Source organism: Alosa alosa, chromosome 17 (genome assembly GCF_017589495.1).
Source record: "Alosa alosa isolate M-15738 ecotype Scorff River chromosome 17, AALO_Geno_1.1, whole genome shotgun sequence".
Classification (NCBI taxonomy): Eukaryota; Metazoa; Chordata; class Actinopteri; order Clupeiformes; family Clupeidae; genus Alosa; species Alosa alosa.
The window spans coordinates 6,668,661-6,693,475 of NC_063205.1; the positions used below are offsets into that span (position 1 = coordinate 6,668,661).

General features: G+C 44.7%; 1 protein-coding gene across 3 annotated transcripts in view; it reads right to left on the reverse strand.

Annotated features, from left to right (window-relative positions):
* The window catches only part of LOC125310591 (E3 ubiquitin-protein ligase Midline-1-like), a 48,975-nt gene extending 28,527 nt beyond the window's left edge, over positions 1–20,448 (reverse strand). For 2 of the 3 annotated variants that reach the window (XM_048268168.1, XM_048268172.1), the window contains exon 1: positions 886–1,150. The gene's annotated coding sequence lies outside the window, so the exon portion shown is untranslated. Of the gene's footprint in view, positions 1–885; positions 1,151–20,045; positions 20,169–20,295 lie in introns of those variants that run through there. The other variant, XM_048268169.1, reaches the window with a different exon arrangement.
* Between the last annotated feature and the right edge of the window lie 4,367 nt (positions 20,449–24,815).

Here is a 24,815-nt window from a genome sequence, read left to right on the forward strand (position 1 = left end):
GAGTTCTTTGCCTCTCTCTTTTCTCTCTCTCTCTCTCTCTCTCTCTCTCTCTCTCTCTCTCAAGCAATCTGTTCTGCTTGCTGGGCAGAAAACTCATCAGAATCTCCTAAATAAAACGAGGTCAACTGCAGCCAAAAAAAGGTCTCTGGAACACAGAGAGAGCTCAACCCCCGGCATGCTCACAATCCTGAGCTCGGCACACCTCCCCATGAGGCCCTTCAGTCCCATCTCAGTCCCCTCTCTGTCCCCATCTCCCTGGGCTTTGCTCCCCACATCCATACAGTCCCCCCACCATCACCACCAGTGACTGCTGGTAGGGGCCCTCTTAGCGGGTCAGACCTCATCACCCATCCTAGAGGGCTACACGTCACATGAGCACCCGCTCCAACACCCAACCCTCCGTGGCTGGATCGCCCTGCCTTCACCAGTGGCAGTCAGGGCTCCACGTCTCATCCATGATTCAGCGGCGGACACGAGAATGTTTACTTGTAATTGGTAAATAATTCAGTGGTGAGCATGGTGGGGTAAGATGTTCCTGCTCCTCCCCATGGGAAGTCTCTTGCCCCCTCTGGGAAGTCTCTTGCTCTCTCTCTCTCTCTCTCTCTCTCTCTCTCTCTCTCTCTCTCTCTTTCTCTCTGCCCTCTGTCTCTGTCTGCTCCAGTCACAGCAGTGCGGACACAACACAAGCAAACCAACTCCACACACAGTCGTAGTCCATCAGTTTTAGACAAGCAGCAAAGAAGAACTGCAATGGAAGAGTTTTTTTGTTGTTGTAAGAGCGGCTTTAAATAGTCACACAGTAGCGACACGCTCGACTTCACCCTCAGTAAGCAGTTGAGAGGGGGAAAAAGCTGATTGCTGCTGCGGCGGCAGAGCTAAGCTTACCTGCCACATGGTTAAAATTCCATCATCCATAAAGCCAGTGAAAAGTGAGAGTTGACTGAGAGGAAGTCCGTTGCCCGGGATCCTCTCGGCTCTGAGTGGAGATGCGCGTCTGTCCCGATGCACTGCGCTCAGAGAACTTGTGTGAGTGTGAGAGTGTGCGTGCATGAGTGTGTACGTGTGCGTGTGTATAAGCAGCGAGTGTCTGTGTGCTTGTGTGTGTGTGTGCGCTGATCTGGCTCGGGCTGTATTGCTGCCTCCTGTGGCATGCTTTCTGCCTGCCCTCCTGACACACCCCCTCTGCTCCGAGACATCTGGTGGGAGGGGCCCGCAGCAGTTTGTGCCACCCCTGACTCCTCCCCGCTCATTGTGCACAGCCGTAGCTGCTGAGAGGCTGTGGGTGGAGACAGAGCAGCAGGAGCCAATAGAAAGGTGAGGGGTGGGGACGAGCCAAGCATGGTGGGTGTGAGATTAGTGTCGGATCTGTGATGCCTAAGTGCATTTATCTCTCTCTCTCTTTCTCTCTTTCTTTTGTATTTTTATTATTCCCTTTTTCCTCTCATTTCCTGCCATAAACATTCATTCTCTCTTTTTTGTCATATTTTTGTCTCCGTCCAACAAATCCTCACACCTCATTTCCTTCTCTCTCTCTCTCTCTCTCCCTCTCTTTCTTTCACACACACAGACGGAGTGAGAGGAACCGAACATTTCACACCTCTAATGGGTCTCGGAACACAAGTGTGCCGTGCAAGGGTTCCAGCCCACGGAAGAGAGAACTGGAATGTGGACGAATGCGCTGAGAACGCCTGCCACTTTACACACACCTTCCAGACGAGCGCTCTGCGGCCTGGGTGAGACGCCAGAGCTGTGGTCGGGGTAATGAGGGAGGGCCAATCCGTTCCATGATGCTTATTTTCCAGACAATGTCGAATTTGCATGTGGGGGCGAAGTCAGGCCCGTTCAGGGCTCCTTAAAGCCTGAGATTGTATCTGCTCAAAATTACAGCGTCACATGAAAGTGCAGTGGAGAACCGCAGACTGGAGATGAATGAGTTGCAGATACGGTTAATGCACAGCCACAGGAAACAAATGGATGTGGATTTGATACTTTGTGTGTGTGTGTGTTTGTGTGTGTGTTGGTGCACTTGGTGCAGATAAATGCAGCAGTAACCTATATCACCATTTCTGTAACGGGTGTCAGTCGCTCTGTTTTTGGTGCTGATACTTAAGGCCCTGACACACCAACCCAACGGACAACCCGAAATGTATTTTTGCCCGTTAACTGAGCTAGCTAGCTATCAGAACGTCACCTATTTCCGCCACATTACGTGTATGTGTCACTTAATATTAATTTCTATACAAACCAAGACGGCAGATTCCTAAAGAAACGCAAGCACCCACCCCAGTGTATCTAGATGAGCTACGTACCGAAAATGACATTTTACCATGACTCAAAGAGCTGTAAACAGTATTGTAAGGCTGCGTGTACAAATCCAAAACCAATCTCCGAACATGGTAAACAAAATCGGATTTTTAAGGCAGTAAAACTACTGAAAAATGTAAGGTTCATTTAATGTTATTTTGAAGTATTAAAAAACATTTTTGTTTTAGAATTTTCAAATGAAAGGGGCGGAAATCGGTGCTTTTACGCTAGCTAGCTAACGTTAGCACAGTAAATGGAAAGTGAATGGGAACGGCTAGTGATGTTCGCTAGCTCGGTAGCAGCTAAGGACTTTGGTTAAAATTTGTATATTGTTGCAAACTAACCTGAAATAAAATACGTTCAGCAAATTTGTGGTAGACCACTAGTTCTAGTAAAAATATGTTAGGGATAGATAATCCACCATCTCTGGGTCTACAGCCTTTGAGAATAGCTGGTTATGCACAAGAGCTTTGCTGAGACAGTGACAGATCACAAACAAAATCATTTTTATTGATTTAGTTTGAAAACACAATTTCAATGTTGGAATGTTAGGAAGACATTTGGCTTGTAGAAAATGGGTTCATAACTTACATCGCTGAATGTAGGGCACCAATCAGATTAGTCATTGAGTCCGACTGCCAACTGGCCGATTCGGCAAGTCAAATCAGCCAAAATGAACGCCGACGGCTCCTTCCGACTGACGACGGCACGGAACACACCGAACAGACTCGAGTCACCGACCTCGCCAGACTGTCTGACGATTTCCGACGGCCGATAATCGGGTTGGTGTGTCAGGGCCTTTACTGTACATGCCATAGGCTACAACTTGCCCTCTATATCAAATCTGACATTCACTACGTAGGCTAACTGTTCCACAGAACGCAAATATAAGTGTGGTGTGCAGAAATAAATACTTCTGAATGATTTAATTAATGTATGAACTATGACAAGTTAATACATGAGTCGTAAGTAACTTATGCGTTACTTATGCATTACTGATAACACATGAAAAAGGAGTCTTTCTGAATAATGTCCCCTAAAATACAAATCAATGCTTATGCACCAGTATTGTGAAGTGCTGCCATTCACTATCTGCTCCCATTCTTTCTGCTTTCTGCTTATTATTCACAGTTCCTATCCCTGACTGACATTGTGAGCATAGTGAGAGAGTAAAAGAGACATCTTGCCCTCTGATTTCGATTAAGGCCATGTTTACGTGTGGACTCTCAGGGGCTCTGCGCTAATGGACTCCCAGGATGGCATCACTCAGGCCCTCAGAAATTACACTCACAGCGCGCTCCATGTCGTACACACACACATCACTGACACATGCGTATATGGAGGAAAACAGCCGCATACTCACACACAAAGATAAAAGAGCAGTCAGGGGTCAGAGTAAGACCCAGCCCTACGTGCGCGCTCAGGCATCCCTATAACATCCCATAACCCTCACCGTAACATCTCATAACCACCTCCACATGGCCCCCATGAAACAGCAACACCCAGCCTTCTATGAAACTCAGTGACCCAACCAGCGGCAGACACACATATGACGCATTCCAGCTATTACGATTAATCCCTCACTTGCAACTTATAGAGTTATTAAGCTGATTCTTTTTAAATCCTAAATATCTATTTTTGCAAAACATAAAAAATAAAAGGAAAAAAAAAATAGCATAATTTCCGCAAGAATGCAAAGCTTAAAATCTACCAGGCATGACTTTCAGTAAGAACATCTTAAGCAGTCTGAGGAAAGCCAAAGGGAAAAATAGGGTAAATGCACAGAATTATCAGCGAACCTTGGGAGAGGCGAGGAGTTGCACACAAACACAGAACCACACACTTCTCGGGGGCTAAATCTTTCATTAGCCACACAATGGAGTGGCTCCAGCCGGCTTTCTTGCTCTAATCTCACGAAAGAGTGAGCACACAGGTTTTTCCCGCTCAGAGAATGGCGGTCTCTCGTTCCTGAGATGAAAGAGAGAAGTGTGGACTCTTTTTCTTTATTCAGGTGTGCTTCCACCGCACAAAGACGGATGTTACGGTTATTCCGCGCAATGCACCCCATTTACATCTGAAGCACCGCGGTGCGTCACACACTAAAATAGCCGACAGGTTTAATGGATTGGCCTAAAATTGGCAAAGGAGCAGAGAGCTGCAGTTGGCTCCGTCTGAACACTGACCCTCTGTGGAGTCGGGTGGGTTTAAAAGCTCATTTCCCCTCACTTCCATCGGTGTGTCCCATCTGATCCCGCCGCGTCCGCAGCCCTCCTCATCCCGACTCTGGGAGCGCTGCGCTGTGCTGGCTGGGAAGGCGGAATGTGGGGAATGTTTGGGGTGTTTGGTTCTCTTCTCTCTGCAAAGCCATTTCAAAAAAGAAAAACGGAAGAGAAGAAACGGGCGGCTTCCACTGGCTGATGGGCTTGACTCCTGGTGCCAGACCACACAGAGGTGGAGGCAGGGAGGATCCACCCGCACCTTCATGACCCCCGAGTATTTAACACACACACCCCCACCCGAACCCCTCGTAACCTTCTTCTCCCACTGCCTCAGTGCCTTTAATGACTCTCGTAGCTCCTCAGAGCCAGGGCTCCAAGGCAGCGATGTTATCTGCGGGCCAAGCTCTAGAGTGCAAATTCAGCTATGGATAAGGAAATGCCCTTGTGCTCAGCCAAACCATACTAAACTCTGTGGTCAGTTTGACCATATGAACTCTGTGGTCAGTTTGAGGAACTGGACAATCAGCACAGAAGACCACTGCTGCTTGCATTTGAAGACAGCTTAGTCTGACCCACCCATTGTCCCAAATCCAGACAGCTTTGTGCACATTTCCCACTCGATGGCTGTCTAGTGAACTCATTAGAGCGGGGAGGTTACGGGTTGAGCGGCTCAGGGGAGTGCTGTTTACCAGCGAGGAGCCACCCTGCTGCCAGAGCTCCTCAGTAAGAATCCTCTCACATCTCCTGTGCGTGAGCGACCCCTGACCTTTTAAACTGAGATCATATGGATCTTTAAAGCGCTGCACAGGCTCACCTAAGCCTGATGTATGGCTCTGTCAGGAACAGAGATTCCTCTCTCCGCACACATACCCCACACACACACACACACATTCAGGCATACAAGCACACATGCCACACACATACTCAGGCAAACACAGACACACACACATAGCCACATACACACATATTTAGACACGTACAGATGGGAAAACGTGTTCCAGACCAGAGGCCAAGCTACAAAATACACAGGATCTGACAGATCTGACTGATCTAAATGGAGTATTTTTGTTTTGTTTATGTCTAATAGCAATCAGTAGAGGGCTTTGCTACATTCCTTAATATTTTCTCCATAGTAACTCTCACATGTGAATTAATTAGTATACAACCCAGAAGGTCCTGCTCTGTGATGAACTGATGCAAAAAAAGCATGCAGAGGCAAAGAGCAGAGAGAATTAATTTGGAAGTGATTAGATTGGTGTTATGCCGTATTAAATCATATCTTAGTCAAAACACAGTCCAAGCTGTTCAGCACTGAGGTGCGCTTCAGGACACAGTTGAAAAATGAAAAATGAAATGAGTTGTTACCAAACAATAAAAATGCTCTTCCTGTAAATTTGGACTGCATCTGAAAAACATTACAGACGCTGAAAGCGCTAATCATTGCAGTTGAATGGCCAACAGGCTCGGAGCCAAAATCAAATGCCAACAAATATGCATGCACCTGCAAACATATGAACACATACACATAGATAGACACAAACAAACACACACACACTGTCCAAACATGTTGTTACTAATGCCATCTAATGTGATGTGCTGTCCCTAATCCAGGCATCATGCAGTCACTGCCTGGATTAGGTCTGATTCACAGTTTACATATTCTATCAATCAAGCGCATATGGTCATAGCACAGTCACGCAACATTAGCGTCCACCACCACTACCAAGGCTACCTGGGAAATTGCTATTTGAAAATATACTTTCACATGAATGAAGACGATAACAATAAACAGGGAGAGAATGGCGCTTTATTCACCGTTTGCGATTTCCAAAGGAAAGCACACACTTCGAAACCCTGATTAGAATACACAAACAGAGTTTGCAGTAAACAAAACGGAATGTAAGCAAAGCAACACTGGCTCTGGAGCACTCTGACAGTGGTTTCCCCAAGCTGATCTCTGAGGAGGACGATGCATTTCTCCTGTTAAAGAGCACAATTTATCAGAAATGGAGTGCAGGATGGAGTGAGCAATATAGGTCAGCTTTGCATGTAAGTGGGAGGAAAATATGCGCAAACAGGAGATAATAAGCTTTTGGCGTAAGGATGAGGCATTTGATAAAAATCTTCACAAATGGAGCCAAAGGAACACAAAGCATGGCGTACACACACACACACACACACACACACACACACACAAAGCACATATTTATCCTCACAGCCCAGTGTGGGAAGAAGATGCTGATCGTTTGGCAGGAGGACCGGTTTAATCAGAACACGGCCTAATGCTTTTCTCCAGCACTGTACACGCTGCACATAATTCCATGGGAGGATGATTGGGGTTTTGTGTGTACAGTATGTGCCTGTATGGCAGTGCCAGTGTACCTGTAAATGTGTGTGCCATGTCTCAGTACGCTTGGAAGCTGGCAAGTGAAGTAGGTCATCCTGAAATTGATAAAATTGCGTATGGATTAAACAGGTTTACTCAACCGGATTGAGGTCCAGTTTTATAAAGACCCCACCCCCTGTCCCAAATCCCCACAATCAGAGAGTACGAAAGCCTCACAGGATATTTGTTGTGCAGAGCAAGATGAGTGAGAGCCAGGCGAGCCAGTACTACAGTAGTTTGATCCTTGTTTTCAAATGCATCAAAGCACCTGATTGATTTTCTGTGGTGAGAGCGCTGCAACTATTGAATATCTGGAACCCAGATTTCACTTTGTAGAGTTATGCTCAAAAGTGTAAGTATGGAAATTAAAAAATGTTTGACGCCCAACTTCAAACTCTCAGCAAACTACAGACAGGCACACCCTCTGTAAACAGTGACTGGGATGCCAATGCAATCAAGACTGATGTAAATACAAAATAAAGATCCCTACAGATGAACTTGGTTGTGGCGATAACAGCCTTTCACCACACAGACAGTGACTAGCATCGGCTTCCGCAGGGATTCAGGCGTTGTTCAATCATAATGTCATAGTAATGTCATATCAGCTCAGGCCAAGGATCAGCCACAAGAGACACTAGAAGGGGTCGGATATGAATGATCCCTGTCCAAGTGTGCTTAATGTCATCTCTGTGTATGTGTGTGTCTCCGGGGAGGAGAGGGATTGTGTGAGAGAAGGAGAGAGTCAGACAGGGAATGTTCTTTGTGACTTGCTAACTCTCCCACTTCTCATGAAGTCTGCACAATGTGTCCTCACCCGACCCTGCAAACAGCAACTCTGCAGCATAAGGGGAAAAAGTTCTTAAAACAGCAGGTGATGAGATGCCCCAAACTGCACCCATACATACTGTACCTGATGCCAAGATCCAGTATGATCACTGGTGTTTGTGTCTCGGTGTATGTCTAAATGTCCTGGCTGATGGTGCTTACTGCTTAGGGACTCATGTAGGGAGCAATAGCAAGGGAGACAGAGTGGAGGAAATGGTGTGTACTGTATGATGCTGTGGATTGTTTTGACACATCTTGTAGCAGCAGGGACAATAGCCTACAAATCACCACACCGCAGCATACAAATCACTAACACACAACTCTAATCACAGATGCATGCAGCATCTCAACCCTCTCCCAAACATATAGACTTTGTGTGTGTGTGTGTGTGATGAATTCAGCCACACTGTGTGTACTACACTGCCTCCGGCTGAGGCCTGCAGTTCTCTCCCAAAGGGGAGAAGTCCATAATGGAGAGTTTAATTTGCTGGCTCTGTCCTGACGGAGTGATGCATGGGCCTCCCCAGAAGGGACACAGAACTGCGTCAACTGTGTTGCTACGAGGGAGACAAATATAAGCAACAACATAAGCGCGATGCATTACCTCTAGCCACTGGAGGACACAATGGGTGTGAGGCAGAATGTAAGAAAGATTAAGATGAAGGACCATTAATCCTGGCCAAGCAATTTCTGGCGAGAGCTCAAGGGGGACAGAGAGTGAGGGAGAGAGAAAGCGGATAGTCACAACAGGAACGGTTAAATGGAAGATGGCTGCAAAGCTTGATAAACCAAGAGGCCTAATTTGTTGAGAGGGAGCAGTAAATGCAGCCAAACCACACTGTGTCACACATAAACTACTTTCTGCATTCTTATGCTTACCCACAAACCACAAATGTACACAATGCACAGTCATGAGTGTTAGTGTTCAATCATAGGCCAAATGTATAGCAGCATGCGGTCAATCAGATTTACAGTTCAAGACTGTGGGAATATCATGAGTCATATAGTAAATGTGTAGATATTCACTCTTCTCTGTTTGTTAATGTTCAGACATTGATATCCTATTTTGTAAGTAACCACAGGAGACGCAGGTCCCATAGCATGTCTGTGTGTTGGAGTAATTGCGTTATTGCTGCGAGATTTACTGTTATTGCTCAGCTGGAGCAACAACTGGGGACTGTATAACCTCCTCAGAAGGAATATGAGATTTTATGCCTTGAACTCGCACATTTTTTACTGTTTCTGTCAAAACAATAACAATAACTACAGCCATTTGAATTAGGCTTTCACCTCCGTGGCCCAAAACAACCGGAACATTTTCAGCCTTGTGTTTTTTAGTCTGCTGGTTCGCTCATAGTCTAATGATCAGTGAGTCATACAGCCATTTCCAAACATTACCGTGTCCTTAGAACAGCGGCCTATTCATTATTCAAGGCCTATTTGGGTTTTAAGTGCTCAAGGGTCCAGGTGTACAAGTTGTTCTCCCATATCTATCACCTTGAGCAAGTGCTGGAAATAAAAGGTGAACCTGTCTTTGGTCTTTTGTATTCAGAGATAAATCTGCCAGCCCATAGGGCTCGAGAGGTGAGAACCAACACACTCGATTCCCTAATGGCTGTTGCCTCTGTCATGACGCAAACCCTGCCATGCTCAGAGGCGAATGACATTTGTCAGTATTCGCACATCACAAGGCATTCGGAGCGTTCACAGCATCTCTGATAGATTTTCACTAATGCTGTTTATGTGTGGAAGACAACACTATTCCCACAATGTGGTTCTCTGTTTCTGGCTGTATGTGTTTTCTGTCCATTTTCCCATTCAGTATCTCTAGTATGATGAGGTATTTGTTTTGGAGGTTGGAATAAAACCATTACCAGAAGAGAAAACCTCACTTTGTTCCATGATAGATACGGATAGATCTCTAAGGAACAAGCCTGGACCTTGCTTATCTCGGACCCTCCACAGACAGGATAGTGTGTTTTTTTAATGTTGCCTGAAAACAAACTCAGGATTCCGATGAGAACACAATGGATAGTAATATGCACTTGATCTCTTCCTCTGTCTCAGTCTCTCTCACACACACACACACACTCACTTTCACATACAGATAAATAAAAAAGTCATATTTCAATAGAAGAACCAAACAAACGACTCTAATATATCCTACCACGGCTATACACTTGACCACTGTGTGTATTTACATTCAGAGGTCTACATTCCCACAGTTGGAGAAAGCCAGTGCTCACTGTCCCGTGCCTTGTGCTTGTGACGGAAGCGCACATTCCATCTGTGGTGAGTGTGGAGGAAGAGCGGGTGCCAGGATCCTCCTGCTGGATTCCTCGGTGCTGAGCTCCATGTGGTTGCAGCAGCAGAGGCAGCAGCGGCAGCGACGGTGGCTGGCTCCTCTAGCGCCTGTATGCTGAGAGGCTCTGTGGCAGCGCCGGATCGTGTTTCCAGAACAACAGCAGGGCCAAAACCACACGAGAGACGCCTCCTCCTCCTCCTGTTGTGTGCCCAGCTTTTCATGCTGCGTGTCGTTTCTGCCGGGCTATAGCCAAATAATGCTCCCCCTGAAATGTTTTTCTTTCAAGGCCGTGAAAATGTTAACAACCTCTAAGTAGCTGGGTTTTGTTCAGTCTCTAATGTTCTCGAACCTTGGACCAGAGATTACCGTACAGCCACTTTGAATGGGCTATAGAAAGCTGGACTGTCCTCCACAATAACAATGCTGATGTGGACTCTGACTTTCAAAAGTACAAAATAAAGTATAATAATAATAAAGGACTGCGGGTTTCTGTGAGACCAGATCTAAAGCTGATTATAGTATTTGCCTGTGGCAACACACTGATTTCACATTAGACTGCCAGAGTGCAGCCTGTTATCTCTAAACTCCCTCTGGTGCAGTTAGAAATCAGAGGTGACATTCTGCGCACTGGATGTCTTTCCCCCCCACTGACTTTTTCCTGCTTTGTAGTCGACGCATGGAAGACGGACCCATATTGCTGTGATGCATGGCTTAACACTTCGGGGCCGGCAAAGTCAATGGAAGGAATCGAAAAGGGCAAGGGGTGGCAGCAGGAACAAGATTGGTTGGTCGTCGACCTCAGTGAGAGTAAGTAATGATATTCCAATTATTTTTTACACCGTGAGCGTGCATTGGAATATTACTGCAGAGGCTGCCCATAATGACTGCCCTGCACTTGGACAACAAGCTTGCTGGCTTAAGTGAACAGCATAGAGCTAGAGAGCACATGGGATGGCTAGTTGCATATTAATTTGTTTCCGGTGGTCCTTAATGGAAATTCAAGTGAAGTCCTGATCTAAGTATAAGTAAGTATATATACTTTTTAGATCCCGTGAGGGAAATTTGGTCTCTGCATTTAACCCAATCGGTGAATTAGTGAAACACAAACAGCACACAGTGAACACACAGTGAGGTGAAGCACATACTAATCCCGGCGCAGTGAGCTGCCTGCTTCAACGGCGGCGCTCGGGGAGCAGTGAGGGATTAGGTGCCTTGCTCAAGGGCACTTCAGCCGCGGCCCACTGGTCGGGGCTCAAACCGGCAACCCTCCGGTTACAAGTCCAGAGTGCTAACCAGTGGGCCACGGCTGCCCTCAATCTGATGTTGCAAACAGTGCAGCTGTGAATACCCTTCTGTGTGAAAAGACAACATATTACAATGTGTTCAGAATAGATATTGTGTGTGTGGCCATTTGTGTTTTTGCCCATTACAAATTACACAACTGGGTTTGGAGTTCTCCCTTTATTTAGCATGGCATAGTTATTATATTCAAACTAAGCCTTTAATCCAGTGTGTCAAAAGAAGCTGCCACACCATTTGTAGTATTTTGTTGTGATGCTCCCTATAACTCCCAGGCCAAAACATTTCCTGAATAAACTTTATGTAACTTTACCAAACATATCATGTTTCTCTTTCAGTGACAACCTGCTTGAAACAGACTCCCTCTAATACAAAGATATGCATGCTGGAACCTGTTCTCAGTATGTCTGTTTAAAAAAGGTTTGAGCTTTGAGTCATAACTTGTGAAGTTGTCCCACTGTTTTTCTTGTGATGAGGCAGCGGTTCATCACTGGGGAAATGGACTACAACAGAAAGACCAAACTGCCAAAAGTTTGCTGATATTTCATCCGAGCCTATGTGGAGCTTATGTGTACTGCACATAATATATCTCCGCTTGCTTTAATGACCCAGCTTTTTGACAATTTGCTTAACCTTTTCTCAAATAAGTACAAATAAAGATGTTCTATGAAATCCCTAATGTAATGCCAGAAAGCCACAACCAAATTGGTTCACATGCCCAGTCAGAATGCATGCATCCATTGTACTGCACCACTTAGGCAAGAATAAACAATAGAAAATGAAAGGATGTGAAATCACACTTTTAAAATGTCCTTTGTGGTTCAGAGTGCACCCACATCTTCCCATCTCCCCTGACATTCCCCCGTCAGTGGCGTCTTTCTGATTCAAATGAGATCTCAGTGTTTGTTATCCAGGGGCTCCTCCGCACCATGATCCTTGAGCCACCTGTGGTTACTTGCCACCTCTTTCATTTACCTGTCATCATCCCTCACCCACACAACACCTGCCAGCACTCATTTCCTGTTTATGTGTACCTGTAATTGTATGCTTGCCCAGTCTTCCTGGGCCTGTTCAAGTCCAAGCCATACTGTTCATGACCCTTCCTCACAGTTTGGGCTGTGGCACATAAACATATGCTGCCGGGTACCCATCAAATAAACACGGTTAAATCCCCTCTGTGGAAATCTGTAAATGAAACACATGTGCATCCGTACTGTATGTGCCCAGAATGTGTAACTATAAGTACAACAGCCACCGTGAGGACGCATCTGGTGAGAACACTAGTAATACTGAACAAGATGGGACATGAAACATCACTTCTCTTTTTATTCTTTTTCCAATCTCTCTCAATCAGCTCAGCTCCCATTATGGGGGCCATTTTCTTTGTTGTTCAACTGTTCCTCAGCCATCACAGCCTCCCAAGTGGACAGTGTTTCACTGTTGTACCATCAGCTGGAGAGATCCTTGTAAGGTAAGCAGCGTACCCTGGGAGGGTTATTCCAAAGCCAGAGGCCTTTTCTTTGTTCGAGAGCCCATTAACAGTAAACCTGAAGTGTCCCAAAGAAGAGATTAACTCAAGCTGATAACACACAGCTGCTCTTCCAATCAATGAGCTCAGCCTCACAGGGTAGAAGGCCCACACAGATAGACACAGTCACCATGCCAGTCCAAACAAAACACAGTGTACACACGCACACACACACACATCTCTCTCTCTCTCTCTCTCTCTCACACACACACACACACATTCACACACACACACACATACACACACACATACACACACACACACACATTCACACACACACACACATACACACACACACACACACACACACACACACACACACACAAAGCATCTACACTGAAACACCACATGCCAACATGCACACAAACATACAGTATATCTCGCCCCCTTAACTCACACATCAAAGTTGTCTCTGCTCCAAACGTGATTAAGCTTGTGAAGTTCAGATAGGCAGTTATTACATGGGTTGAGGGGATATGACATCAGTTCTGTAGGAGAACCATGGCATCATCTAAGCATCAGCAGTCAGTCCCATGAGCCTTCAGCATCCATGAATGGGAATAGTTTTCTGATAGACAGGGTGACATTGACTATGTTTATGCACACCATATCCAGATTAAGGTCAATATTCTGAATAAGCTGTATTCTGAATAATATGTCATGTCTCCACCGTGGGATAGTGAGAAATGTAATTTCGATCTCTTTGTAAGTCTTGGCATGTGAAGAAATTGACAATAAAGCAGACTTTGACTTACTTGACTTTGACTTTGAAGCTGTTTGCATGCCTGTTGAGTTACGGGAATATGTTTACAAGTTAACTCTGCATATTTTGAATAAGGTGTTTACATGTGTGTTGAGTTACAGGATTATGTTTACAAGTTAATTCTGCATATTCTGAATAAACCAGCGACGTACAGTAGTAGCAGTACCGGAGTCATGACATCTCATGGTCTCTGTCCCTGAACTTCATCCATGGCTGCGAAAAAGGTCAAATAGGCAACTATAATTTTGCTTTTTAGCCTTACAATATGCTGCGTCGATGGTTTTCCACAGTTATTGATCTGTCAGCAGTGCATGAAAAGTTTGTCACATACCCTTTACATATGTCACTATTGTGATGCTTCAATGAATTCCATCACATTCAAGGATTTGAATAGGCTACGTAAAGTAAATTTCACAAATCGGCATGGCATTGGCAACGACTAAGATCCTCCCCCGGAGTCAGGACACACCACCATGCTACTTTCTGCCTTCCTTAATTCACACAGCCCACAGCATTAGCTAATAAACAAAGGTAGAACCAGAGTAATCAAGGATCTTTGGTAGAACTGTGTAAATATATTCATTTAGGCGAAATTATCAATCTTAGTGGTCTTGTTAAGGTCATAGAATGTAAGCCAGATACATTTTGTCTGGCAAGCATGGCTGTTGTTTACAGATGATTTAGTATCACACAAGTAGAACCTCATTTTGACATTTAGACCGTTAAAAAGAGTTTCCATGAAGTGGATTAAAATGCTGCACAATGTATTGTGAGCAAATTGCCAGAAACGACTGCATCTCATAACAGTGTTTATGTCAGCCAGTAGACTGACAAGGCAAATGTCAAGGTTTCCATACAGCTCATTTGCATATTCTTTGTGCATTCATGAAAAGTTGACTGAAGAATATGCAAATCTGTGTGTGTTTCTATGTACTGTGTTATGCAAGTTATTGCATTTGTATTTTCTGTATCTCATTTATTGGCAGACATGGCATCTAATAATCAATGTTTTGCCTATGAATACCACATTAGCATGCATATTAGTACATTTGACATATTACAGCCAAATACCAAATGTAAGCACTCTATCCAAGCAGTGCTCAAAATATGAGAGCCCTGTGTCATTTCTGGTCTCTTATTTAGTCACAACAAACAACAGAAAAATCCATTGACTTCATTCTCAGAAACTCTAATCCCGGTGGGTTAACATGGTCACATGACGCACCGTCCCATAACATCCAGTCACTCTTACAGTGCAGTGCCAGCAGCTTAGGCCACTCTCACTCCCCGTGTGGCTGAGAGATTGACAGGGATTGTGAAGTGAGACTGCTGGAGTCTGTGAGGAGGACCACTTCACTTCACTTCACGACCAGCGCAGCGCTAGAGAGAACTGCTTACTGGCTTGAGCTGAGCTGCAGCTTTTGCTGATAATCATGCAGATCAAAGTTTCCTGAGAGACTAATGCAGGGATTCATAGTCTCTCTCTCTCTCTCTCTCTATCTATCTATCCTCTCTACCTCCCCACTCTCTTCCTCACCCTTCCATCCCCATATTGTGTATACACAACTACCCTTTTCCTCCTCAAGAACACTTGAACTCCCACATCTACCTGTCGTGAATTCAAATGAGTTTTCCAAGTGCGTGTCATTGAACACAAGTGCCCTTCCTCTAACTTTGTTATATGAATATTTTTCCTTAAAATACCCAGGCGTTGCCTTCAGATGCTGCAAGGCATTCTCTCTCTCTCTTTCTCTCTCTCTCTCTCTCTCTGTCCATTTGTGGTAGATTCCATGGTTCAATCTCTATCATGTGTAATGTTACCTATTTCAAACATTCATGAGACTTGTATCAAACATTTATTGGCCATTTATAGGAAATGAATAAACTCCATCTAAAAGCTGGTGTGTGTGTGTGTTTGTGTGTGTGTGTGTGTGTGTGGGGGCATCTAAGGTGCCCTTCTGCCTTTGCTTTATAAACCATGAAGTAGCATGGTTCAGACCAAGCTGTTAAAACACACCCAGTGCTGCAATATGGTCTACACATACTGTGAAAAGCATGTGTGTGTTATTTGTTTGTCTGCAGGCTGGGACCAAAGAGAAATAGCCAGCATGAGTGTTTGGAGCTGGCTTACAGGATTTAGTTTACTGAGGGGTTCTTAGCAGTGGCCTGTCCATCATGCGGGTGCTTGTGTTCAGGTCAGTGAGAACACTCCAGAGCCCTGGGAGAAAGCAGGACTCCCCCCTGAGAGGAGAGGGGGCCCTGGCCAGCAAATTGCTTTTCCCTTTCTCCAACGAGGCTGCCCTCTTGACTGATGTGGGCGACGGGGCCATATGGAACAGGGTGGAAAGAAGGCTGCCAAGTGAAGCTGACCGCAGCGGGGTGACAAGAGCGCCTTTCATCCGCAATAGGAAGGGTTGGTCTTGCCTGAATAGATCAGAGAGGGGAGTGCCGCAGTTCAGCCAGGACGAGCTGGAACACGGCGGTGGCCCTCCATGGTAACGGCGGTGGGCATTGGTTGGGGCATGATTGTCATCAGCAAACCATGAAGAATAATGAAGAGCTGAATGAGCTTGGGCTTGAGAGAAGGGGAGGGGTCTGGAGGGCCACAGAGATGCGGGTAATTGTGCAGTCTCCAAAGTCATTTTTAAATCTGCATTTGCACATCGCATTCACAACAAGTGCAGTCAGGCGACTGCAGACCTTTACCCTTGTCACGCAATATCATCCCAAGTGAAACCCAATTCCAGCATTTGTATTCTGAGCCAAATCCGGAAGATCATGTAAGGTGACTGGGTAACACTTTACTTGACAGTATCGACATAAGAGTGACATGACATGAATATATGACGCTGTCATGACACCCAAACCCTAACCCTAATCCAAACCTCTAACCCTAATCCAAACCTCTAACCCTAATCTTAAACCTAAACCTAACCCTAACTTGTTATGGCAAAAACTGAATGTCACTTAATAATAGAAGCGCTCTGTCATAAACGTTTATGACTTGTGTATGACACATTCATGACAGTGTCATGTCACTCTTATGTCCATACTGTCAAGTAAATTGTAACCGATGACGGTTATTGTGACCCTCTGCCTTGTATGACATTTTACATACATCAAACCAATATTTTTCACATGGATAGACGGATGGACATTCTCATTACAACATCCTACCCAACAGATAATCATATAGGAGTCTAGTGACCAGCGGTAACTTTTCTAATGTTTATGGTCATATTCTAAAAATATTTCAGGTGTACTTCAATCAAAACATCAACAAAATATATAACGGCAATACATTACAATGTCAGAACTTGTCTGAGTCATAAACTTGTTACCAGTATTACCACCCCCTCTACTTTCTGTCTGAGCCCACCAACTATAGTATAGTTTAAATGTGATCCCCACCAGCTATAAACCTGTATTATGGTCATTATTAACACATTACAAATGGGCTTACATTGATGATATAGCCTTATCTTGTGGTCTATTGTTAACCTTAATTAATTTTTCACTTGCTAAAATATTGTATTATTGCAAACAATATTGTAAACAATGATGGTACTCCAGACTAATCCTTGCATCACTATTTAGAAGAGTCTTACCCTGCAGCTGAAGATATCCCCTCAAAAATTCAATCTCCCCCTCACAGTTTGGCCCCAACCAAAAATGTTTATCAACAGCCCCAGCTGTGGTCTAGGCCAGAGGTCAGCTTGTCACTTCATATCGATTCTGAGTTTATCATGACTCCAGCAGTGACTGCCCCTGGGCACAACAACACACACACCACAACAGAGTTTGGAAAGTGCAGTGCCCCGGACAGATAAGGAGATTTCTGAGCAACAAACACTTTGATCTTCCAACTGGCCTGCCTCAAAGAGATAGCATGATCCAGAGAAATGCCTGTGGCCATTGGACAAACATTTTAAGGAGGGCAGTTCCTCATTGTCCCTCTCAAGGAGTTAAATATTTCATTAAAACTCTTGGCATTGTTGAATGGCTGTTATTCAAGTGACTCTATTCACCGTCTGGTCAAAGAACTCCCACAAAGAATGGACACCCCACAGACACCATAACAAAGATCCCATAACAGTGGAGCTATATTCTCCCAAACATTAAATATTCATCAGAATATAGAATGGTGGTGATGCAACAACAGATGCGGAAGAAGGTGGCTTTAGTACCTCAGTAACCTGCGATTAGAGCAGTCTTTTCCCAGCAAGCGAGTGTGACGCAAGTTATGTTTGTGGTTCGTGTCATATATTAACAATATGTTGTGGTGTATGAGGTGTAAAAGTCCTGCCACATTTTTGTTTGAACCATTCGCTTAATCAGCTGATTATGATTAGCACAACTCTTAAGCCTGCTAAGATCAGCTAATTAGTAAAATATCCTGTGTTAAGTGTAGAGGTAGAACCAATGGCAGGACTTTTACTTTCTGAAGCCGGACTTTTGCATCTCTGTATATTAATGCTATCTAAATAGTTTTGTTTTTTACTTCTTATACATTTGACAGATTACTTGTGGACTGTAGATTGTATTTGTGTGTTTGGTGTGTGGTGTCACTGTTTCCTAAACCTGTTTGGCTTTGCCATCACTAATATGTTTTTACCACTGTGTTATACTACTGCTGTCTAACCTTTATGGCTGCGTAGTGCGTACAAATCACGCCCACACTACTCACACAATACCAACCATGGAAAAGCAATAGCATTAAATAAAACAGTATAAGTGGAGCCTTTTCATTGGGAATGCATTGTGAGTGTGGGTGAAGTACTAGGCTCTTTTGAAGGAGTTGGCGGTTGGCTGCCTGTGCCCTCTGGGTCTCTGTGTACTGTATGCAGAACCTACAGCATCTCTGATGCATAATTCATCCTCACGTCAGCTCACGTTTCTCACACAAATTCCCTCCCTTGTCTCTCAACATGACACAGACCATAAAACAGTATACATACAGCGTTCACTTTCATCCAAGGCATTCGGTCTGAGCCAGAACATTGTTCCTGTTTTCTCAGTCCCTAGGCATTGTCAGTCTTTCATTCACCATGAAGCGTGGCAGTGGCAAAATAAGCATGGCTTCCGTCAAACTGGACTCACTGAATCAAAACTGACATCCAAGGGTTTTGCATTATCTTATGTCAAGTTAAAAATGCTGTTATTAGTGAGTGTGCTTTTATCTGGTTTTAAGATCACATATAGTGTTCAAAATACATGCAGATAGCTAATAGCAGTCGTTCAAAGTTTGAGTGTTGAAAGAACTCAGGTTTTTTGCCAAATGACAGTTAACAAGGCTAATCTTCCCAGGTCAGAGAAGGCAAGTGATCAGTTCCGTATGTCCTTCAAATATGCAAGTTAAAGAGGTCATTAAGCAGCGACATGCAACAATAATCCAATAGCTCTTAGGCATATTGTTAATCAGCAACTAGAATCCTTCAAGGAAATTAGCCATATGTTGCATATGTATAAGAGGCATATGGCCATGACATACTGAATATAAACTTCATAACACATAAAAAGCAACCAAGCATTTCCCTCATTCAACAAAAACTCCTGACAAAATTGACTCATATAATGTCCTTACTGAAAAGCATATCAGACTCCTTTTCATGTTGTTAATTACGACATTGACTGGTTAAATGCTGAAACTCGAGCGCTATACTCTATCTGCTTTAACAATGTCAGTGAGAGTTCAATCAGAAGAGCAGAAATCTCTTCCGCATCAGAGGCGGTCACATCTGGGTTGGGGCACAAACAAGCTGGATCTCAGATGGGGGCATGGAGCTTTCACTGAGTCCTGCTCACTATTTGGACGGGACACAGAGGGATGCGCTAACGCATTAACTAGAAACAAAGAAAGTTGCTTTGCAACATACTGTAAGTCAACTATTTGGTAATCACATGTAAAAATGCATAAGAATACAGAACATGTCAGCCAAAAAAGCACACAAGTTCAATATTTTAAACCATCCATTATACTAATAATAACAAACCAGTGCTCTATCAACATAATTTTAACATTAATGTTTTTGACGGACGGAAGGTTAAATTAGATCACAGTAAAGGTTGTATTTTGTTGTGTCTTGTCCAAGCATAATTATACTGACAACACAAAACATGCTCAGGCACAAGCTCAGGGCCCTCCGCTGTAGCACGTGGAGTCGGTGTACCACCCCCACAGTCAGTTACACATCTCATTATCCCCAGAGTTTACACACACACACACTCACACAGACACACAATAAGACACACACACACACACACACACACACACACACCATCACCACACAGACACACACACACACGCACACCACCAGCACACAGACACACACATACAGTACACACACACAATACTTTCTCATACAGACCACCCCAGCTCAAACTCTGTAAACAATTAAGGCAAAGCAGGTACTCACACACACTTTTGTGTCCTCGCGTCACCAGGAACACTCAAGAGAAGAAGGCAGCGGATGGAGCGCTCTGAGCGGCCAGCACGCTCACGCTCATGCACATGCCCATGGATAAGCACGCATGCCTGACTGGAAACAAAACACACACAGTATATGATGCTGCCAATATGAACCACCCCCACCAGCGCTCGCCCAGCGCACGCACGCACACACACACACACACACACATACACACACACACCCTCCCCAACTCTACCTCTCCTATAGCGATGCTCAGATGACGGGGAGAGGCGGTTGGGAATGCCGGCGTTCCAGGAGCTTTTTTTTTCTGTTGTTGGGACCTCAGTGCCATTAAGGCGGGGGGAACGCTCCCCTCATGCCCCCCCTCCTCCTCCTCCACTCCACTCATCCTCTCTGCTCCTCCCATTCCTCCTCCTTAGCAGGAGACAAAAGAGTGGGAAACCTCAGGGGAGGGAAGATTCTTGATAACAGACACACACACACACACACACACACACACACACACACACACACACACACACACACACACTCAAACAGACATACTCTCAGACAGACATGCACACATGGCTCTCTCTCAGTGAAGTTCCTGTGTCTCCCCTGATGCTGATAAGAGGGGATGGGGTTGCTCTGTGCTTTGAGGACTTCCACTCTGAAACAGTCGGCATTCAGTGCCGAGATCACGCAACACGCACCACTTCTGTCACAAAACATTAGCACACCAGGGTCAAATCCTCCACTCTGCCACAGCATGCGTCATTTGAGTAACCATGGCTGATTAACGTTCTGACATCATCTCTATTTTCTGAAAGGATTATATATTTTAAAAATGACATATGATTTTTTAATCACAAAAAGTCTGAGTAAAATAAAAGTGAAGGGAACTAACTTTATCTTTTTGTTATCTTTTTGTCTTGTGAAAAAGCAGTATGTATGTGTGGGAGAGGGCTCCTCTGGGTAAGCACAGGCGCCTGCTTTATACCCTGCCGTTTCTCACCTTTGGGACAAAAGCAGGAAGCAGGTGTTGCCGATGAGAGAGTGAGGGGCCTGCCTTCATATCAGCAGTGGAGTCTGTGCACTACAGCGCTGTCTGCCAAAACAGACACACATGCACACACATCTACACACACACACACACACACACACACACACACACACACACACACACACACACACACACACACAGCTGTACACAATGGCAGCAGAAACATAGTAACTTCATCATGACAGTTTATTGTTGAACTTACAAACATAAGACAAAGGCTATTAGATGAAGGTGTAAGAGTAAATGACCAGCACATGATTGCCAGAGACAGAGACATGATTTGCATGATTTAGCTCAGTTTATTTCTTTGCGTATGTGTCTTCAGTTTTATTGTCACTTTTGACATTTTAATTTGTTGAAATGCTTTTGGTTGTAATCCTACACAACTAAATAACTGAACATGGCTTTCACCATAGATAGATCAGTTTACATCTGTTTCTTGAGAGTGCATTTTTATTGATAGTTTAAATGTTACAGATAAATTATTGCCATTGTGTATACAAAATAGCCTAATTATTCTAGGCAGTGTGAATTGCCTAGACATTTTTAGTTTTAATGTTGAGTAATATTCCATGCTGTTTGTTTGCTGCAAACAGTGTTTGTTGCCTTTAAGCCAGTGCATGATAATCCATGCTACAGTGGCATTAAAAAGTCCAAAACCTTTTGCCTTTCAGATGATGGACAAAACATGGTCTGATCACGCACAGATCATGCAAAGGTTCAGTGCACAAAAGCATGGTTTTCCCCGGGCCAAATGGGCTGTCTGCAGAAATGGAAACGCTTGGAATCAGCAAGAAGCAGTCCAGACTACTGTATCTCGTGTGAGAGATAAAAAGGTGAGTTTTGAACCCTGTGGTCCTCTAGTTCAACAAAGGCTCAGATGAAAGCTGTGCCAGATAACATAAAATGGCCTAAAAATGCACCCCCCCCCTGTTTATTGCGGGACATATGATTTACTTTCAGCACCGCTGTGAGTGACTCATAACCACCTCCACACTGCATCAGGAGAATTTCCATTGACATTCCAAAGAAAGATTACACTCATCCTGGGATTGCTAATGTTGACCCTGGAATTGTGATTTTCTGAAGAAGGCACAAACAAGTATTGATGTTGCGTGTGCTGGTGTATTGACATGGCTGCATGTTTATATTGCCCTCACACCCCTACACAAACACCCTGGGAGCCCCTGGGGGGGGGGGGGGGGGGTGATGATGTTTGACCCCCTGCTAGGTGGACTCAACAGACTGAACCCTCCACCCTCACGGGCCTACAGAGGACAGGCGGGGGCAGACTGCGCAATCTCCCCGAGACTCGGACAGCAGGGGATACTTATGCACACACACACACACACACACACACACACACACACACACACACCACATACACACACACACACACACACACACACACACACACACACACACACACACACACACACACACACACACACACACACACACACACACACACACACACACACACACACACACACACACACACACACACACACACACACACACACACACACACACACACACACACACACACACACACACACACACACATACACACACACACACCTGTGCCGCTACAGGCGGTAAGATTTGGATGATTGGAGTGGAGCAAACCCAATCTCACACATCCTCTTCTCATCAGAGGAGCAATGCAGACCGTATTGTGTCCCCCAGCTGCAATACTAACCCAGTGTTCATAAACATCCCATCCTCTGGGACTGTCCTCTGCAGCTCTGCTCTGCTCTTGTTTGATGGTGTCTCATTGGGTTCACTCACAGCCTTTGTCTCACACTCCTATGTCAGGGAAGACCTATTTTCTGGACTATGGTTCTGTCCTCTGTCACTCAGGAGGGTCCTGATGCTCTCTGCTGCCGCGGCGATGCTTCAGGGGTTCAGCCAGAGGACTCTCTCTCTCTCTCTCTCTCTCTCTCTCTCTCTGTGTCTCTCTCTCTCTCTCTCTCATCTCTGGCTGCAGGGACCCCCTGCACAGCTGAGCTATGTCCTGTCAAACACCCAGCCTCACACAGCAGCACATAAAACTCTCAACACGTTCAACTCTCCACGAAGCCACTGCCACCGGGGCACAAAACCTAGCCCTCTAAAAAGCATGCTAACATCTCTGGCTCCACAGAGACACGCCGCCCAGATACTGACTACACTGAACAGAGTTTGCACACACACACACACACATATATGTGTCCACAAAGGAGTTGATCTGCTCATTGTGATTTTCTGGGGTGGTGAATTATGTATTGGAGGTTGTATATAATGTTAGTAATGAACTTATATTACATGTTACATTATTATATTGCTAACATTGTCTGGGATTGAGTTCAGTGTTCAATAATGCATGTATGAAATGCACATACCATGAGCCTTGAGTGTGCGCATTAGTTGAAAATTATGTCTGAGACAGAGCTGTCATAAACGGCGTATTTCAGTAAGATTACATTCAACAACCACACAGTACTGTTGTACATAAAATATGAAGAAAAAAACTATTCAGTCAGTGTGTTGGAAATGCTTCCCATTTCCCTATTCTTTTTTATGTAATTAAAAAAAAAAGTTTAGTCAGTTAAACATGTATATGTTAAACTTTAAGGTTAAGCACATAAGCAATGTTGATGACTGCTGTCCATATTTTGGTGGGCAGTTTACTCATCTCCCTCCTATAGGGCCCATGGAACTCTGAGAAGCCCTATGGACCACTGCATGGCACCAAAAGATTGGCTTGTCGCAGCACTGAGCAGAAGTGCTGTTTGTGTTTCGCCTGTCTCACAAGATTCCGTCAGTGTGCCACACACTCCCAAAGGCTCATGGGAAATTATGCGTGTGTACGGAACGCGTCTGTTTGCTCGCATGTGCACAGCTTTCCCCTTCAGTCCTCCCCACAGGGATCTGCTGTGGCAGGGGTACATGCGTACATGTGTGTGTGTGTGTGTGTGTGTGTGTGTGTGTGTCCACACACACATCCATGTGAGGGGTTGCAGAGCGTGCCACTGCCACTTACTGCCTCGGACCATGCAAGTCCAGCATGACCTCGATTCCCCTCCCGTGGTCGACTGCATAATTAGTGGGGAGAAACTTGTGCTAACAGTAGGGCGAGTCAGCTGCCAAGGAGAGGAAGGGAAGTGACCTGGAAGCACATTCCTCTTGCTCGGGGGTCTCAGAGGGGTGAGGGGAGAAGAGAGAGAGAGATGGAGAGAGGGATGGGGGAGGGGAGAGTGAAAGTGAGAGTAAACTGAAAAAAGATGGACGAATGCTTGATGATTCCTCCGTTATGCTAAGCTAGCCTGGTCACTCTCAGGCCCTGTCTTGTTCCCTCAAATCGGTCCCCTAATTGCTAATTATTTACATAATAAATACACAGTAAATTATAGTATTAGGTAATCACCACGTAAATCATTAGTAAATATGGAGAAACTCCATGAAATACAACTATAACCAAGAAATGATTGTGCATTATTAGGTAATTACTACAGGCAGAGATGGGAAGTAACGAAGTACAAATACTTCGTTACTGTACTCAAGTAGATTTTTCAGGTATTTTTACTTTACTTTACTATTTATTTTTGGGGCAACTTTTTACTTTTACTCATTACATTTTAACACAAATATCGGTACTTTCTACTTCTTACATTTTACAAAACTGACTCGTTACTTTAGTTTCAAATGATTTCAGTGGAGTTATCGTTATT